Raw genomic sequence first — 20,810 nt, 5'->3', positions numbered from 1 at the left:
TTTGGGAGGCCAAGGCAGGTGGCTCACTTGAGGTCAGGGGTTCAAGACCAGCCTGACCAACATTGTGAAACCTCGTCTCTACTAAAAATACAAAAATTAGCCGGGCGTGGTGGCACACGCCTGTAGTCCCAGCTATTCGGGAGGCTGAGGCAGGAGAATTGCTTGAACCCGGGAGGCAGAAGTTGCAGTGAGCTAAGATTATACCACTCCAGCCTGGGCAAAAAGAACAAAACTCCGTCTCCAAAAAAAAAAAAAAAAAGAAAGAAAAAGAAAAGCTGTCACCGACTTGCAGAAAGCTCAGTGAGTCAATCTGAGAACAGCTTCTACAAGTGGAAGTGTTTTGGCCTCTGCAACAGCAGGTCAGTGTGAGGGGCCCATGGTAAGTAGGACTGAAGGAGACTGAGCCGTCCAGCCCCCGCAAACGCTAGGAGTTCCTAGGAACTCCCGAGAAAATGCATAAGGACCTCCTTCCAGGACAGGGGTCCACAATGGGGAGAAACTGCTGGGAATGGAACCAAGATTGAGCAGGACAGATACGAGAGAGAGAGAGGACAGGAAATGGAGGTCTAGATCAAAGTAGGGGAAGGGAACCCACAAAACACCAGAAAGCAGCTGTCACATTATTGACCACCACCAAAAACAACAGAAGAGCTGTTAACTCAGTGAAGTCAGAAAAGCTTTCTGGAACTTCTTCTCATTCTAAAGTCAGGAAACCTAATTTCACATAAAAATGAACAACAACAACAAAACACTGAGATCAAATCCCACATAAGGTTATTATAAGAAAAATAAAAAGAGACAGAATAACAGCCCTGTACACAATGACAGCACGCCTGAGAGGTATGCCCACAAAACAGATTAAAACTACAACCTACTGTGTCAAAATGAGCTAAAGACACTAAGAAAATGGCATAAAGCATGAAAAACCAACATAAATCTGAATTACAAAAACCTAAAAATGAGGGGATAGAACTCAGGAGAATATTAGAAATGAAAACTCTTTTCAGAAATAAGAACTATATAAGAAAAAAAGAACTAGATTATTCTATTCAGAATAAAGGAATATAAGAACAAATCAACTCAACAGACAATGCCTTAATAAAAACAAAAGAAAACCAGAAAACTTCAAAATTCAAAAATACAGCAAAAGGAATAACATCTCAATAATATATTTAAAAAGAAATAAAGAGATAAAAGAGATTTTAAAGAAGGTGAAAAATATTGAAAATAGGCAAAGAAGATTGAATATATGGCTAACTGGAGTGCCTGAAGAAGAAAAAGTAATAATCAGAACCAATGTTAATTCAAGAAAAGTTTCCTGAAATTAAAAAAAAAAGATGTATGAAATTGTATTCCTGGTCTACAGAACCAGAACGACTACCAAAGTCAATCTAATAAAATTGCTGAACTTAAAAACAAAAAAACAAAGAAAAAACTCTTGGGCATGTAGTTTAAAAAAAAAAGTGACTTATTAACAAAAGAAAATTGAGATTATCATTAGACTTTGACAGCAACACTTTGCCAGAAGAAAATGAAGTAACACATTCAAGATACTCAAAATAGAATGTATGAGCCAAGGATCTTCCATCCAGCAAAACTGACTTACATGTTTAAAGGACATAGAAAAGTGATTATCAACTTTTAACAACGGACAGAATATTGTTCCCAGGAACTTTCCTAGGGAATTTACCAGGGAGCAAGTGTCAGGCAATAAAAAAATGACTGCAGAGGCATCACCATTAGGACTGGCGGTAACAGACAGAGTCCCCCGAAGACTGAGAGGGAGAGTGTCTTGCATAATGGCTGCATGCTCTAGCAATGTAAATACAGCGGAACCAGTCAAAAATGGAGGAAAGAACATACCAAAAAATAGTTAAAAGGTTTTCTGTAATTATGCTCATGGTAGTATTTGTATTATTTTTGGAGATTATGAAACTAAATTAGTAATTCTGGAGTATTTTATTATTCCTTCTGCCCTTGAGAATCAGAATTTTCATATGGGAGAGAGGAAATACAAATGTAATAGAGAAGAGGTTAAGTAAAAGCTCTGTAGTCTTGAATTTTAATTGGAAGTATCAATATGAACGACAAGAGATTTACGTACATAAGCATATGTTTCCTAGCTCTGTTCAATGAAAAGGCCTAGAAACAATGGCCAACTCAGTAGCAATGAGTATCCTAAGCCAGGTTTTGGTCTTGAGATATAATTTCTCACTAAAAAGAAACCAGTGCTTCCTGAAGAAATGTCTGATTCCAGGTTTGGGGGTAGGATGTACAAGATAAGCCTGGAACCTCTTGTAATATCAGATAGCAAGAGAGCTATCAAAGACTACTAGGTTCATGTAGAAAAAAAGTACTCAGGTGTCAACCTGAAGTATTTCTCACTGACCAAAGATGGGAGGGTTTGAGTTTAATAAAATAATTATTTTAAAAATTAAAAATTAAAAATTAAAAATAATTAAATAAAAAATGATAATCGCAATGAACCAAAATCCATCAAATATGTTGAAATCCACCAGGCAATTATGTGTGTGTGTGTGTGTGTGTGTGTGTGTGTGTGTGTATGAATCCAAAGGTGACAACTCATATATATATATTATATATATATATATGAATTCATACATATTTATGTATGTATCAATTGTCACCTTTGGAGGATGATAGGGAACCAACAATTCATTATATTAAAAAGTGGTAAATAAAGAGAAAGAGTCAAACATTTATTTTGCTTTGGCTTGTATGAACGCTAACACTGAGTAAATATTAAATGAGAGAAACTGTCTCTTTATAAAAATATACCAACCAATAAATGAAAAACAAAGTATAAATTTAGAATATCACCATTTTTCAACTCCCAGTGAATAAACAGGTATAGATATTAAACACATTGGTTACTAAGATCACTAAAACAGACAAAACAAGACCTGGTATGCCTCCTACAGTCTTGCAAAGGGGACTGAACCTCAGTCTATCCAATCTCTGGATCAACTGTCAATTAGCAGGAAATACAGGGGACAGAGGAACATGGTGAACTGCACCAAGATTATGCCATCAGCAAAACTCACAGAGTGGGAAATCGCCACAGGCTTGAGTTCATACACAAATAAATTGTAAGTAAATGAAAGAGGTGGAGGAGGAACCTATAAGTTGAAAGAGAATTAAAAGTCATATATTTTTAAAACAGAAAAAGTCACCTATAGTTTCCAGGCATAAACATTTGGGTAATAAAACTATTTTTTTTTTAATGCAAGGAAGTGATTACCATGAAATCAAGATAGTGGTTACTTATGGAGAAAAGGAAAGAGTTGGGATGAAAGGGGATTCTAGGGTGGGCAGGAAAGTTCTGTTTCTTGTTTTGGAAAGTGTTGGTCTTATAAAAATTCATGCACTTTGGGAGGCCGAGGTGGGTGGATCACGAGGTCAGGAGAGTGAGACCATCCTGGCTAACACGGTGAAACCCTGTCTCTACTAAAAATACAAAAAATTAGCTGGGCGCGGTGGCGGGCGCCTGTAGTCCCAGCTACTCAGGAGGCTGAGGCAGGAGAACGGCGTGAACCCGGGAGGCAGAGCTTGCAGTGAGCCGAGATCGCGCCACTGCACTCCAGCTTGGGTGAAAAAGTGAGACTCCGTCTCAAAAAAAAAAAAAAAATCATTATATCATCCACTTGATTAAGGCAGTTTTATGTTTTATTTTGTAATAAATAGATTTTTAAAGGTATAGCGGTACCTACCTAGTGGGAAATACACTATAAAGATTGAATGCCAACACTTCTTTGTAAACAGTGTCAGCATGATGAGGATTATTACTGTATTTTCCACTAAAATACATACACTTTGAGAAAGAAAATCTTGTATCTACCCAACTGTTTCCTCATAGGACAAAATGTAAACTCAGCTATAAATTAAATGGTTACTGTGGTATATTTTAAAAACTAATATTAAGCTCTTATGAAGAGCCAGGTACCATGCTGTATTATCTAACTTAATCTTCACACCAATCCTGTGAGGCAGATTACATTTATACTTCCCATTTTACAGATGACAAAACTGAAGCTAAGGAGTTAAGTAGCATGCCCAAAATTACATAAATAGAAAAGTGGTACTTGGAACCCAGGTCTGGCTGACTCCTGTTAAGTAGGTTCCATCTCTTTTCTTCAGTGCCTGCCACTGGGCCTGGTACAGAGGAGGTGGCAGCATTTTTTAAAACAGAATTAGACTGTCTTGCTGAGTCCTAAAGATCAGGAAACAGGTATTAAGATGACATAAGCCACTCCCTGGAGCATCACTTTTTGGAAGAAGAGAAAAAAGAAGTGATGAGTTCCTTTGAGCCCAGCAGTCACAGAGACCCTCCTTTAGGACAGACTGGTCTCCTCAGCACTAGGGCTCGAGTCCAAGCTGGCAAGATGCTTTCTGCATCAAGATTAAATGTGTCTGTGAAACCAGAGAGACGAAAGAAACAGCTACATGCTGCTGACAGCAGGGAGTACGGCAAAAATGTTTTCTGTACCCCAGGAATGCAAAGTCACCACCCTGACACATTGAATTATCAGCTTTAGACTAAGAAGCAAGATGCTAGAGGAGTTCATGTTTCCTCCCTAGATGCTGGAAACCATCACCAAAGAGGATCGGAAGCAGCATGGGACCAGTGGAAAAACCGTGAGTTCTAGAGGCAGACAGACCTGGCTCTAGTCCGACTCCTTCTTCTTGGCACCTACCTCACCCAGGAGCTTTCTCTATCTTCTTCCTTAGCTTTCTTTTTCTGCATAACACTTATTACCATCAGACATATTATATGTTGATTTTCATCTTTGTTTACTCTCTGTGTCTTCCTAAAGTAGAAGAGATTTGAGGACTAGGACTTCATTTTGTTCACTGCTGCAATTCCAAGCATCTAGAATAGTCCCCTGGTTTAGTAGGGTCTTGGTAAATGTTTGAGCAAAGTTGTTGCATTAAGTAATTTCAATTCTCTCTGCTTTATGTTTCTTATTTAGCAAGTTGGGGATAATACTGTGTACATTTAACCAAGAAAATATACATAAAGGGCAAGAAGTAGGAGTTCAGTGAGTACCAGGTTTTTCCCACCCCTACTTCTTTTGCATAAACACTTATCAACCCAGGATAAAACTAATCAACCCGGGATAAAAGTTTCCCTTCAGAGAACAGATAATGACCTTTTAAGCTGGCAGCTGACTTGCTCAAGACAACCTCAAAACCTCCAGACCATTTTATTGTGAAGACGAGAGTGAACATTCCTCGCAGTAGGAATATGAGCAAAGAAAAGTCCCAAGCAACTGGCTTATGAATAATGCCAGTGAGCTGTGACTGATGGAAACAGTGTTGAGTGGAGACCTGCCAGGTCACATCACTAACAGGGACCAGCAAGCCAAACATAAATAATCTCCAGTTAAAGCGTTTCCAAAAATCCTGCCACGCCTCCATGGAATGTGACTGCTGGTGAATTGGGCATTCACTGGATAAAAAGTTTGCTGTGGAGGGCAGGAAAGATGCACAGAGGACGAGTACTTCCCATCTGCCATCGCATTTAATTCTGAAAACAATTTTACGAGGGTGGCATTTTTATCCCCACTTAACAAATGAAAAACCTGCGGTTCAGGGAGGAGGGAGGGCTTCCCAAAGTTTCATAGCTCTGAAAAAGTAGCTCTCCTGGAATCTCAACCTTCTTTAGCCAGTACCAAACTACAGTGCACACACAGTGCCTCTCCAACACTCAAATATTCCATCGAACACTTTGCAAGCTTTCCTCTACCCGTGTGCCTCCAGAAAGAGAATACATTAAGAAATTAGACATCTGTTAGATAATAATTGGTAGCTAATAAAACGTCAGCAAATTCACTGAAGTTTGGGGGGTAGTCAATCAACATATGTGAATTTTTGACATTCCTGTTAGCTCCAGGCTAAGCCCATAAAGTTTTAAATACCTCATTCTTATTTCATTATAAAATAGAAACCAGCCAGACACATGTCAAGGAAGCTCTATGAAGGTATCGTTTAAGTCGAGATTCCCTTACCTATTGTACAGTTGAGGTAATAGGGTTCAGAAAGGTATAGTAACTTGCGTAGAGTCACACAGCTCAGAAAAGGCAGAGTCCAGGTTAGCATCAAGTCTAACTTCAAGTCAAGGGGTCTTTCACTTCATTATGCTATTCATTTGCCTGGGGAAGGGATGAGGGGGAGCGATCACCAAATAGCCTTACTCTCTGGGATCTGGCAGTGCTGGTTCTCAGCCTGCTTGACCTCAGACTCACCCCACTTTTCTGCTCTGCTCTCTACAGACAGGAGGGTGACCTTTGCACACTGAGTTCCCCGGGCTCCCAGATCAGCTGGTTTCCGCTTGGTTTGGCCCATGCAAGGCACCAGCGAGAGATTAGGAGGAGGAAAGTGGAAGGGAAAAGTTTGAGTATCTCTTCACGCTCTCTCTGCTTGGGTGGGCTGTCTAGCAATGGTTCACCTCCTCCCTGACTCACGCACCCACTGCACAGACCCACAGGGACCAGCTGTGGTCAAGTGACCCTGGCCTCTGGCCTCACGAACACCACCTCTGCTGTTACTAATCTCTGGATTGCCTCCTTGTCTTCTTTTGAATTTCAGCTCCTCCATCACTTGTGTAACCACTTCCTTGCATTATTTCCCCTCTGTTGTAAACAACGAAAGCAGTCTCTGTTGTCCTTAGATCCTGACTGACACACTGATTAAGCTGCTGGACCTAGAGGACCAAGTAGAGCAGCCTGCCGTCCTGAGCTGGGAAAGCCGAATGGCGGCTCAGCTCTGCGTCTCAAGACCACCTGTTGGCCCCAAACCTCTGTCTGGCCAGACAAGAAATGCTTTGGAAAAACAATGTGCTTTCCTGTTTTTGAGATTCCCAGTCATGGAACGGGTAAAAATGAACCCAGCTGGTATCCTAATTCCATGGTCTTAGAGCAAGAAAAATTAACCATCAACCATTAGCTCTAGCAGTGCTTCCTAAACTGCTGTGAGGAGTACTAGATGCATGGAATGCTAATATGTATTTTGTGGAAAAGGCCTGAAAAATGCTGGGTTAAACAAAGTGATCCAGATTTCTTTACAGCTGGGCTGCAGTAGTGTACATTGTTAATATATTTAAAAAGTTACAGTAGATGTAAAGTGTAACAATTCCAAATTCTATGGGATCAGAAAATATATCAATATCTTTGGGTCTAATAGTTCAAGGAACAGGGTTCTGGAAATGCTGGCTTATGACATTAGTGCTGAATCCTGTAGAGGCCAACATAGTCTCTTACGGCCTGGAAACTGACCACTCCTCTGCTTCGTCCTCAGCCACGCTCCTTCTGTCCCTGCTCCAGCCACAGGGGCACTCACAGTACCCGACCGTGCCACATGCTGTCAAGGCCGCTTGCCTCTGCATGTGCTACTTCCTGCCCCCTGCTCCTGGGGAGCTCCTATTCCTCCTGTAAGGCCTTATTCCAGACACATCCGTCCCTGGGAAGCTTCCCCGCAGCACCCAATCTGCAGTGATTAGCCCTGTGCTGAAATGTCTCCCAGCTTGCACATTCTACTACAGCAGTTCCCACCCCTTACTGCAACTCTCTGCTTCCTTTCCTTCTCTGCCTCTCACTGTCTTTAACAGTGACCAGGTCTTATTTGTCAGTGTGTGCAAGTCAGTGCCCTGGTCAGGTCTGCGGTGGGGACCACTACTGTAAGATTTCAAATGCTTGTTCCATGTTGTGCTAACAAGGCTTGACTATAATAGACTTCAAATTCACTATAAATCAAAATTCCATTGTTAATACAATCCCTAATAAATAAACCTTATATGAATGTGGCTTTTATCATGATTGTCAATAATTTGCTTTTGTAAAATCCTAACATCAACTGAAAAACAACCAACAAGAAATATGGATTAACACTGCTGTGAGAAAGCTAGCCACTAGGTGTCAGCCCAGGAAAAGAGGAGGAAGGGCTACACTTCCCAGCGTTTTAAGTTTTCATCCAATTATCACTACAAATATCAAATATTTAAACAACAAAATATTAGCCAATTAAAATTATCTATTAAAGGAATGTTTTAAAAAAGATATATAAAATTTTGACATTACCCCTTGCAAAATAGTTTATAAAGGTTGTTAGTTTAACCTGTATTTGTCAAGAAACACTTGTATAGATTAGAGAAATTGACTCCTAAGAGGGAACCAGCTCAGTTTTCTTCTGAAATGCCCTCAAATCACATGTAATATGAACCATATGGTAATCACCATTGTGGAGTGCAGTCAGAGAAAAGAGCATGGTCACCAGAACCAGGCAGATGGAGGGGCCAATCCTGGCTCTGCCACTTCTTAAAAAGTGACAATCTTTCCCAGCCTCAGTTTCTCATCAGTAAAATGGGGCTGTGCATGCTCTCCACAGGGGGGCTGTAAAAAGGGGAATATATATAAAGAGCCTAGCATATAACAAATGCTGTTCTTTTCTTTTCCTTAAGACTTCAGGTCTTAATGATTTATTTAACGAAGCTGTTTTATAGCTCCCAAACAACTAAGGACATTATAAATAAGAACTATGTGCCAGGCGTGGTGGCTCACGCCTGTAATCCCAGCACTTTGGGAAGCCAAGGTGGGCGGATCACCAGGTCAGGAGATCAAGACCATCCTGGCTAACACGGTGAAACCCCGTCTCTACTAAAAACACAAAAAATTAGCCGGTCGTGGTGGCGGGCGCCTGTAGTCCTAGCTACTTGGGAGGCTGAGGCAGGAGAATGGCGTGAACCCGGGAGGTGGAGCTTGCAGTGAGCCGAGATCGCACCACTGTACTCCAGCCTGGGCGACAGAGCAAGACTCCGTCTCAAAAAGAAAAAAAAAAAGAACTATGACAACTTCATTCATTCACATCCTACTGAGCACCTTCTATGTATCAGGCTCTGTGCCAAGGATACATGAGTAAACATGACATTCCACTGTCTTCTGGAGAAGGCTTCAATTTTCTTGTGGAAGGGTAGCCTAAGCCTGAATGTCATGTAGTCATATATTTCAGAGAATGCAACCACACCCCACAGAAAATCAGTGAAGATATATATCCAAGAACTGAGGGTGGGGATGAAATCAACACAACTGTATCCTCTAATCATTACAGATATCATAATGTCCTATACAGAACAAATCCACCATCCCTCCATCGACTGTGTGCTGGGGGCATAGGAATAAGATCTCCTGTCTCCTGTTCTTTTTTTTTTTTTGAGACAGAGTCTCGCTCTGTCGCCCAGGCTGGAGTGCAGTGGCACGATCTCAGCTCACTGCAAGCTCCGCCTCCCGGGTTCACACCATTCTCCTGCCTCAGCCTCCTGAGTAGCTGGGACTACAGGTGCCCGCCACCACACCTGGCTAATTTTTTGTATTTTTAGTAGAGACGGGGTTTCACTGTGTTAGCCAGGATGGTCTTGATCTCCTGACCTCATGATCCGCCCACCTCAGCCTCCCAAAGTGCTGGGATTACAGGTGTGAGACACCACGCCCATTCCCAAGATCTCCTGTTCTTAAGAAGTTCATAGTCTAGCTATGCATATGAAGTCACTTAGCACCATTTCAGGCTGCAAATTGTCAAATGTTATCATTGCTTGAAAATGGATCAGAAAGATTTCCTTTTCAGAGTCTCACTGAAAAAGTGAGAGACCCTAAAGTGAGAACATCTGATTTTAAAACACCAGTAGCAGCAACCGTTTCTCTTTGCCACTGCTTCCACAAAGATAGAGTATTTAAAACTGCCGTGGTGGCTTCAGCTTAATCCATGACTATAGTCCTCTCTTGTGTATTTCTAACTAGAAGAGAATATTTACTGATCATGACAATTCTGCAGGAGATGATCCTCCCTAACTCTAAATGCCTATGGTTAGCCACCATGCAGCTGCTGGGCTGTGCCTTCGCTTTACATTTACACATTCGTGATGTGGTGTTTGTGTGGCTTATTCCTCTCAGGTTCTAAGATGAAGATGCAGCTGATACGTTTTAAAACTAAGTATTGGCCGGGCGAGGTGGCTCACGCCTGTAATCCCAGCACTTTGGGAGGCCAAGGTGGGCAGATCACCAGGTCAGGAGATCAAGACCATCCTGGCTAACACAGTGAAACCCCGTCTCTACTAAAAATACAAAAAAAAAAGTAGCCGGGCGTGGTGGTAGGCGCCTGTAGTCCCAGCTACTTGGGAGGCTGAGGCAGGAGAATGGTGTGAACCTCGGAGGCGGAGCTTGCAGTGAGCCTAGATCGCACCACTGCACTCCAGCCTGGGTGACAGAGCGAGACTCCATCTCAAAAAAAAACAACAACTAAGTATCTCTATTGTGCAACACTGAAATATGACCACCAGCCTTTCTGATGTATAGCATGGGGAAACAGGTATCAGTCATTCATTTGTTCATCCAGTCAGTCAACATTTAATGAGCACCTACTAATACCAGACTATGTGAGGGACATCAATGTGTATAAAACATGGCCCCATGCTTTAAAGGAGCAAAGTAAGAAAGGAGCCAGGATTATTAAATGAGATCAAGTTAAAGCCTAGAATTCCTCCAGGATGGTGCAAGATATACTAGCTATGTTTTATTTTTCAAGTATTTCATATGAATTTCATTTGAACATATGGGAAATTTCATTTTGATCATATTCAGTTATGCTCTTTGAAATCATTCAGTTGAGATTGATCATAGTGTTTAAGTGGATTTCCTGCTAGTTCCCATCTTCTCTCACTTAGAGAGCTACTTTTTACTTGGGCAGTCTACTTCTAGAACAATGGTTCCCAGTTCATTGATCATTTATTGTGTGACTCCGAGGTAACAAGACTCTCAAACTGGGTTCTGAACAACATCAGTGTCCCTGTGACGTGGACAGTGGAGATTTGGTGCCAATATTGAACAATGGTCATTTTTTCTCAATAGGCAACAAATGTTTTGATGAATTAAGCCTCAATTATATTTTCTCATATGCATTTAAAAAACTGACTGTAGGGCCGGGTGTGGTGGCTCACGCCTGTAATCCCAGCACTTTGGGAGGCCAAGGCAGGCAGATCACCTGAGGTTGGGAGTTTGGGACCAGCCTGATCAACAGGGAGAAACCCTGTTTCTACTAAAAATACAAAATTAGCTGGGCATGGTGGTGCATGCCTGTAATCTCAGCTACTCAGGAGGCTGAGGCAGGAGAATCACTTGAACTTGGGAGGCGGAGGTTGTGGTGAGCTGAGATGTCGCCATTGCACTCCAGCCTGGGCAACAAGAGTGAAGCTCTGTCTCAAAACAAAAACAAAACCTGACTGTAATTTTTTAAATGACTCTGATTTTCAACTCTTGGTACCTTCCACCCCTATTTGTCTATAATTGCTGGTGGGCAATAAAATGAATAAATAAATAAATAAATATTAAAGGAAATAATTAAATATGTGATTTATTTCAAATCCTTTATGTATCATTTGAGATAAAAGCCATACTTTCACAATTAGTTCAAAAGAAAGAATTAAATGGGCCAGAATAATTTCAGTGTGTTTTGCATGGCTCCAGGTTCTTGGGCACTTGCTGAACAAGTATGGACACCACTATTCTAGAATGTCGCAGTCTCATCTTTCCCTTCCTCCTTTACTTTGTCACCCAGGGATGGTCACTACCATTTAGTTAACATCTACTATCAGCAAGGCACTATGCTGGTGTATGGTGCATATTATTGCTATTTTTCTCAAGAGTCCTGCTAGCTAGGCATTATTTACATTTTACACATGAGAAAAGTGAGTCTCAGGATGGTGAAGTAACTTCCAGAGTCATCTTCTAGTAGATGACAGAACCAGAATTAAAACCCAGGTGATTCCAAAGGCCATACTCCTTCCACCACATTCGGTGGCCTCCTTAGCCACTTAGAGCCACAGAGCTATAGTGATGGTCCCTGAAGTCCTGGGGCAGAAGCACCTCCCCTTATCCTTGCTTCATTCCCAGGACATGATCTTGACTTCAGATGACCACTAAAATGGGAAAAAATGTTAATTAGCAAGTTACCAGCCCCTTCTGCAGTCCCCTTTACACTCCCCCATCAATGAATCTGCTTAGCTCCGGCCTGTAGGTTTTGGCTATAATTCCTTATCCACTTGCCTAAAATATACCGGAAAATAAAACAAATGTTTCATGAACTTTTCCTACAGATATTCTTGGGTCCATATTCATGCTTCCCACAGACACTGCTACCCACTTAACAAAAGCACGGACTCTGTGAAAAACATTTTGGAGGTTCCTCAAAAAGTTAAACGTAGAATTACCAGATGACCCACAACTGCGCTTTTAGGTATATAGCCAAATGACTTGCAAGCAGGTGTTCAAACTATTAATTATACACACACATTCACAGCAGCACTACTCATAACAGCCAAAACATAGAAACAACCCAGGTGTCCATTAACAAGTGAGTGGATAAACAAAATATGGTATATACAGATAGTGGAATATTATTCAGTCTTAAAGAGGGCTGAAGTTCTGATGCATGCTATAACATGGATGAACCTGGTGAACATGATGCTACCAAAATAAGCCAGGCAAAGGGACAAATATTGAATGATTCCGCTTCTATGAACTATCTAGAATAGGCAAATTCATAGAGACAGAAAGTAGAATAGAGGTTACTACTAAGGGCTGGGGGAAAGGGAAATGAGAAGTTCTTGCTCACTGGATACAGAGGTTCTGTTGGGAGTGATGAAAAATGTTGCAAATAGACAGTAGTGATGGTTGCACATTGCGAATGCCATTCATGCCAATGAACTGTATACTTAACAATGGTTAAAATAGCACATCTTATGTTATATGTATTTTTTACATTTTTTCTCCTTAAAGCATGGGCTCTTTAGACAGACCTGGGTGTGATGGGGTGAGTCCCAGCTCCACCACTCCCAACCTGTGTGGAGGGTCACAGAGCCTCACGCAGACACACAGCTGCACACACACATCAGTCCCTTCCAGGTGTCATGCAGTTTCCTCTTTCTCCCGGTTTCCTTGCTTCCTTATCTCTCATCTTGCTGTACTGTACATAGTGTCTTAAGGTTCCTCAAACCTATTTTCAGCACAAGATGGGGGCACAGACAAATTAGTCACATCCCTTATGTGTGTTCTGGGAATCCTCTGCTTGTCTGTGTGGAGGGCAGGGAGTGCGCACCCTCCCACCCATCAAGGGTTCTTGATTCTTTTTCCATCTTGAGCCACCGCGAGGCTGAGTCAACTGAAATCTGCTTTCTTGCGATGCTGTGACAAGTTGGCCCCCACAGTCAGGCTCCTGCTCACAGACTCAGTTCTTCCACTCAGAAGGCTTTGAAATACAGCATTTCAAAGCTTTATTCACAAAGATGTTTAGTGGAGTATTACTTATAATATCAAAAGACTGGAAATAACCTAAATGTCCAACAAGGGAGGGTGGTTATGGAAATTATGGTAGTTATACTTGATGGAATATTCTGCAGTTATGTAAAAATGCATATGAAATCTTGTTAAATGGGGGCGGGGAACTAACCTTTAACTGAGATTTGCTTGTACCTATGTAAACCCTTTGCATAATGAAAAAATAAAGAGTAAATACAAAAGGCATATGTAGTAAAAATCAGTGGGACTATGGTGCTGTTTTGATTTTACTACTTTAAAAATATTTTTCTGTTTTCCACTATACCAAAAACAAATCAGAAAACAGTTTTTATTGTTTTTTCATAAACAACGTGAGATCAACAGGGTTACTCAATCAGGACACAGATATATGTGGTGTTTTTCCAACCTGCTCCAACACAACCTCGTGCATTCATCCTTGAAAGCCAGGCTATCAATCTGCTTTTATCTCAACTTCTGCGTCCTCAAGGGGTTTTAGGTGGATAAATATGACTCAGCAGAATCACGTGCAAAATCATGGGCTATAAGGTGGATGATAACAGTGTACCCACAGCTGAATCTGGAAGCTGGCCTCTTGGGATGAACTAAGCAAGTGGGACCAGAGTGAGCTGGCTGCTGCCTGTTTAAACAGTTTGCTTACTGCCCCCACCCAGCATTCGCTCCCTGTGGGCAGTAGCTCTGTTCCCTTTATCTTAGGGAAGCCCAGCTAGCAGGTTGGCCCAGAGAGGGCCACACAAGCTAGCTGAATAAACAGCTCCCATAGTGCTCCATCTACACTGGCCTTTCCACAGACACTGGCACAGAAGAGGACGCGTCTTCAAACACCAATACCCATGGGTTTTGCTCTTTAACCTAACATATACCAAGGACCTGCAGTGGGCCAGACATGGGGAGAGGAACCCTCACATGCACCGTCATGCAGCATGGGTTATGAAATAAGAAACTCTAAGCAGAAAAGGGGATGAATTGAAAGCACACAAATCTATCTGCGAAAGTTCTTTAAAACTGAGACCAGCGTGTGTGAAATGTGTTTCGAAGGGGGTGTATTAGCCTTATTCAGATTTCATGATGATATAATTTTAAACAAAGGAGTGAGGTAAAAGATTGTTTAAAAAATTCTTTCGTTCTCTCTAGAAAGGAGGAATATTCAAGGCAAATTTTAGAACCATACTGCTATACATATCCTCCAAAAGTTGCAATCTTCTACCATGCAGAGAAAGAACCCTTGGCCTAGCAATTAAACTCATTTGTCTTTTATCCCCTTCTTGCCAAAAAGGACCCCAGCCCTAACTAGTTAATCCCTAACACACACTGCTACTCCCAGAGTTGCCTGGCAACTGCTAGGAGGCGCGTCAGAGAGCAAGAAAGGCCTAAATAAATGAGCTGGAGCCTGGGCTGCCGCTTGACATGGATAAAGGGGGTTTCTCTGGATGGGGCTGCCTGGCTGCTGGTAGCTCTGTCATTTAAGTCGAGAAGGACAAGTTGGTTTGACTGATATTGTTAAATATCTTGGGCTTTGCATCTGATTTTCTCCAGGTGACTGAAAAATGGGTCACATGCCCTTGTGATTTGCAGACACCCTCCCCTCTATCAGGAAGCAGCAACCTCTGAAGCCCAAAGATAGGACAGGATGCAATGTGTATGCACCAGAGGCCAAGTGGAGCCCCTCTGCCTCAAATGCTTCCCTATTCCCTAATTTCCTTCACCCATTCTCCCGTCTATTATTCCAAAATATATTCACTGATACCTACACACGGTGCCACGACCTGTGCCTGGTACTGGAAATGCAGAGAGTTACTGACACGGAACATGTGGAAACTAGAACAAAGACAGGCGGGAGGATGTGTTGGAGGGAACCTGGGTTTGGAGGCTGTCTGCTGGCTCTGCTGCTTCCTAGGAATCACTGCAGCCTTCATTCCATCCCTTGTGTGTAAAGGGCTAGTGAGGGGCTGGGATGGAGAATTACTGAGAGCATGGATGGGAAGCAACTCGGAGTTGAACTGAGTGCTGACCCTGTGGGAGGCCACTGAGGTGAACTTGGCAGTGACTGGACACCCCTGGCATCTCAGTTTCTGACCCTGAGAGAGTCCTTTGGAATAATTCACCCGGCCCTGAAGACACACATCACCAGGGAGCCAACACTGGCCCTCCCCGCCCTGAGCCGGGCACCCAGCCTCCCCAACAAACCCGCAGAAAGCACAGATGGGGAGGAGAAGCCTAGCTCCTGGCACAGGGCTGGGCCTCAGCAAGCGGCCCCCTTCCTTCTTCCTTCTGGATCTGGTAAAGAAAACAAAGCTCAGGAGTCCCCCAGCCAGCTGCATTCTGAATTTTTTCATTAGGAAAGAAAGAGAGAGAGAGAGAGAGAGAGAGAGAGAGAGAGAGAGAGAGAGATAGAAAGGCCAAGGTGGTAAAAATCTCAAGGGAGCTCTGAGCCAGGGAAAAGGTCTTCAGACGTGACTGCAGAGGAGGAGATGCCCACCTCTGCTTCTCAGGCCAGAGCTCGACCCCTCCTTACAGAGCCAGGCAGGCCACAGACTGGAGCTGTCCCCCAACGGGCTCCAGACTGGCAGGGTCCTCCTCAGAGGGAGGAGGTGGGCGAGGGCAGGGTTCTGCCCATCTTCCCAGGGCCGTCAGGACAGGCATCGTGCTGGGCTTATTTAAGCCTCACTACACTCCTGCAAGGAGGGGATTACACATCCACCTTATGGAAGGGGAACTGAGGATTGGAGAGGTGAATAACTGCTCAGGGTCCAGGGAGGCAGAAGCAGAGCAGACAGGAGCCCGCTTAGGCCCCTCATGTTTCTGTTTCCAACAAAACACAACACTGTGACTGCAATAACCTGACAGCCATGACCCCACCTACACCTGTATGGGCAGTACCCCAGGACCCTGCATGGTGGGCGCTGTTGTGGAAGCACTGTGAAGCAGGGAGCACAGGTGAGCCAGAGGGCTGGTAGCACTGCAGCTGGGCTGCCCTGCGTGGCGTTCACATACCTGGCCTTCTACCCTGCAGGCTCATTCTGCCCCCAGCGACCTACTGTTCTCAGGCCCTGCCCTGGCACCCGCCTCAGGGGCCGTTCCCTGCAGACATCCCCCTGTGTCTGCTCACCAGCTTTCTCTCACACCTTATGTGCCAAAGGCCTTAAATGGACTCACATCCGTTGACCCAGTAAATCCATGTCAAGGAATCCGCCTAAGAAAATAATTCAAACCATGCATGAAGATTTATATAAAGATGTTTAGCACAGTGTGGTTTAAAATCATGAAACATTACTGACAATCAAAAAGACCAGCATGCCGGGCACGGTGGCTCATACCTGTAATCTCAGCACGAGATTTGGGAGTCTGGGGCTGGAGGATCACTCGAGCCCATAGCAAGACCTTATCTCTACAAAAATTAAAAATAAATTAGCTGAGTTCAGTGGCATGCACCTGTAGTCCCAGCTAGCTGGGAGGCTGATGTGGGAGGATCACTTCAGCCTAGGAGGTTGAGGCTGCCATGAGCCATGATCATGCCACTCCAGCCTAGGCAATAGAGCGAGACCCCGTCTCAAAATAATAATCATAATACAACAGTAAAATAATTTTTCTTTTTAAAGACCAGCACTAGGAAAAGATGGTGGGCCTTGGCTCTGATTTCAGATCACAGGAACTTGACAGAAATCTCTGAGGGGGGCCTGGACATTTGCCTTTTTAAAAGCCCCCCCGCTCCTCACCCCCCCCGTGATTCTGATCCGCGGCCAGGGTTGGGAACCACAAGGGTCACCTGATAGGCTCTGCTCAGCCACTGTCAATGATGTCTAAGAAGAGTTTTTATGTGGTGTGGAAAATGCTTACACAAACTAAAAGGCAAAAAAAATATTAATAACTAGGATACTGGATTGCTTTCTCAGGCATATCTCATCTGCCTCGAAGAAAGTTAAAAAACCAAAACCCAAAAATGTAAAAACAAAAGAAACGAAAAATCCTAGAAGCTGGATGGAAACCTGCCACCACTGTATCTCACCTCGCGACCATAGGATTATGGGTGGTGCTTTCTCATTTCTAGTCCTGTTACTTCAAACCTTTTTTTTTTTTTTTTAAGAGTTAGTCTCGCTCTGTCACCAGGCTGGAGTACAGTGGCACAATCTTGGCTCACTGCAACCTCTGCTTCCTGGGTTCAAGTGATTCTCCTGCCTCAGCCTCCTGAGTAGCTGGGACTACAGGTGTGCGCCACCACGCCCAACTAATTTTTGTATTTTTAGTAGAGACAGGATGTCACCACGTTGGCCAGGATGGTCTCAATCTCTTGACCTTGTGATCCACCTCTCTCGGCTCCCCAAAGTGTTGGGATTATAGGCGTGAGCCAATGAAGAGCAGGTGCTATTTTTATAACCAGAGAAACAACAAAAAGACAAGTGGCCTTTGGGAGGGCCTCAGCACTGTGTTGTCTGCACCCTGGCAGGCTCACTCAAGGCACCATCCTCCCCCCGATGCAGCCAACGCCTCCTCCCTATTTCTTGGGCTCATATGTACTTTGCAGTCATTATTTTAAACTAATCCGCTCAACATTTTTAAAAGACAGGGTCTCACCCTGTTGCCCAGGCTGGAATGCAGTGGCACCATCTTGGCCTACTGCAGCCTCAAACTCCTGGGCTGAAGTGGTCCTCCTGTCAGCCTCCCAAGTAGCTGGGACCACAGGCATGTGATACTACATCTAGCTAATTTATTTTTTGTAGAGATGGGGTCTCTCTATGTTGCCCAGGCTGGTCTTAAATGTGCCATCATGCCTGGCTGCCCCAAGCAATCTTACATGGGGAATGTTGTTACATCATATTTTAGAAGAGGAGAATTTGCCAAAATTAAATCTATAGTTTAAAAACCATCTAGGTGACATGGTGATGACCACGGCTTGAAGCTTGGTTGGAAAATTCCAGGCCTTCTGGTTTCCTTCTCCACCTTACGGAAGAAAGCCATTGTGGTTCAGATGAACGGGAGTGAAAGGCTGACAGGTCTGCCATATTTCATTGATTCTAAGATGAAAATTACTTCCCATTGTAACATTTCTGAAATCTGGATGTGTCTTATAATTGGTGGCATCCTTCGATTATAACTGGCACCACTCTTTTCCCTTTCTTAATGGTACATAAACTAATAGTACATCTTATGACTGAACAGCATCTTACATTCAAGGACAAGTGCCATGTCTCCATCTAAATCCATCATGTTATCTCTAAGCTGATAGAATATTACATAGCCATTAAAACTATCATAAGACAGACTTTAATTTATTTCACCAGTTACCTAACATGGATACTCTCCAGTGTTTTACCATTAGAAATGCTGCTACTGTGAACACCTTGGCATTAAGCATTCCCTTTTGCAACTAGGGGTGTCTTCATCCTCTCCTAGGCTCCAAATCTTGGGAGACATTTTGACACTTCTTGCTGTTCATCTCCCATATTTGATCTATTGCGGAGTCTTGCTACTTCCTCCTTCATGGTCCCTGTTCCTGGTGGAGCCACCCGGGGCTCTCTTCTGAGTTCCCATAACACTCCTCTAACTGGTTTCTCTGCCTCCAGCTCTCCTTTTAGTCCATCACTGTACTACTGCTCAAAGGCAACTTCAGTCATGTCACATTTCTGCTCAAAAACTTACACTCCTCACAGGGTAAAGTTCACTCTCTTAGCGTAGCATCCAAGGCTCTGCCAAATTTGGCTCTATCCTCTCCTGCAGCCCCATTTCACCACCCAATTGCTCCAAAGAAAATGGCGCACTCACTGGCTATGAGGGGCCCTGTCTCCAAGCCTTTGCTTCCTCAGTTACCTCCACCCTCACTCTAGGAAGGGATGCTCCCTTCTTTCTTTTCCCAAACCTTACTCATCAGACCCAGTCCAAGTTTCACCTTCCTGATGAAATGTGTTATGGCTCAATTGATCCTCAGGAAGGACAGGCAGGCTTATCCTCATTTCACAGATGAAGAAACTGAAGTTTAAATGGATTAAATGGCTTGCTCAACTTTTAGACAGCTAAGAAGTGCAGAGCCAGGCTTGAAACTCCAGGGCTTCTGTCCTTAAATCCAGTGACTTCCAGCACCTTGTGCAAGTACAACGATAAACTCCTCCCATGGAGGAGCCTGTGCCCAGATCCTGCAGCAGCAATATGCCCCGAACTTCAGCTGCCTTTGGATTCCAGATGCACACAGGCCAACAATGAGATCACTGCAAGAGTGAAAATACTTCAAGTCTGTCCATTCCCAGCAACCCAAGCAAAGGATTGGGCCAGTTGTCCTATTCATTCCCATTTTAAAGGGGGGAAGACAACTGTATTTTCCTTGAATTGTGCCAGCTGTCACTGCTTTGAACCTGATTGGTTTGGCTGGACCCAAGATCGTGACAAGTAATCAGAGCCATGTCACTTTGAGACTAGCAGGACACTATCAAGAACTGGCTTTAAGCTGAAGGGCTTTCGAGAAACCTAAGGGAAATATGTCTCAGGAAGCAAAAAGAGAGTGTATCCCTTCTGCTATGTGAGCACACAGTGACGATGGCACTGCCCAAAGCTCAGGCAGCCTAGAGAGTAAGGCCTAAGTGCTAGATGGATAAAAAGGAGTAGGAGGGTGGGGTTAGGACGCTGCTCCCTGAGCACCCACTGCCCCGGCCACTTCACAGAGAGCAGGTCCTGGGTGATGGGGAAACAAGGTGTTTGCTGTTACTCTTTGTGTTTTACTTGAATACACGACGGAGTCAGAGCAGTAAAGATACTTACCAATGTATAATTGCGGCTTACAAGGAAGCGTGACCCCTGCTCACAATCAGAATTTCTATAAAGAATGCATTGTCTCACATCCCCTCATCTTTTGTGATTTGATCTAATTAAATGCTATAGGTTAAAGTAAAAATAGAAACAAACAGCCCTGGCCTATAGGCAGTGAAGCTAGTGCTGGTCCCTTACACCCAACTCTGATTCTGACTCCGACTAGGCTGGGTGTGACAGCGTCACTCACCCGTTCAAGACGAAAGCAGCCCTGTGCTCCTGGGAGAACAGGCCTGTCAGCAAGGTTTCCCTCCAACATTCTCCCCTCTGCAGGGTGACCCAGGTCCCTAGGCCAGTTCCTGCATTCTCCTCAACCAGAAAGCCAAGAGTAGGCCGAGGAGAGAAACAGCAAAGAAGAACTTCTCTCTGAAGCTAAGAGGACTGCTACTGCCCTTGGTTTCAGAGAAGACCTGCTGTCTTCACATCCTTGCAATCACGAGTCACTTCCTGAGGCAGGCAGGGGACATAGATAAGTCAACGAGGCCCAGAAAGGGGGAAGGGCCAGAGGTGGGCAAGGTCACTTCCCGGTCTTCATTGTGGTCACTTACACCAAAACCACTCTCAGGAGCCATGAGGCGTGAGACCCAGGAGGCTCTGCTTTCTCAAGCATGGAGGAGCGGTCCCGTGAAAGAACAG

The 20,810-nt window shown here is 43.7% G+C and overlaps 1 protein-coding gene across 10 annotated transcripts in view; it reads right to left on the bottom strand.

Moving 5' to 3' along the window:
- DENND1A (DENN domain containing 1A) overlaps positions 1-20,810 on the bottom strand; it is a 542,810-nt gene that overhangs the window by 155,183 nt on the left and 366,817 nt on the right. The window lies entirely within an intron of this gene.

The sequence above is a fragment of the Pan paniscus genome, chromosome 11 (genome assembly GCF_029289425.2).
Source record: "Pan paniscus chromosome 11, NHGRI_mPanPan1-v2.0_pri, whole genome shotgun sequence".
NCBI classification, from domain to species: domain Eukaryota; kingdom Metazoa; phylum Chordata; class Mammalia; order Primates; family Hominidae; genus Pan; species Pan paniscus.
Note: the sequence above shows the minus strand (reverse complement) of the source record. Positions and strands in the feature narration are given on the sequence as shown.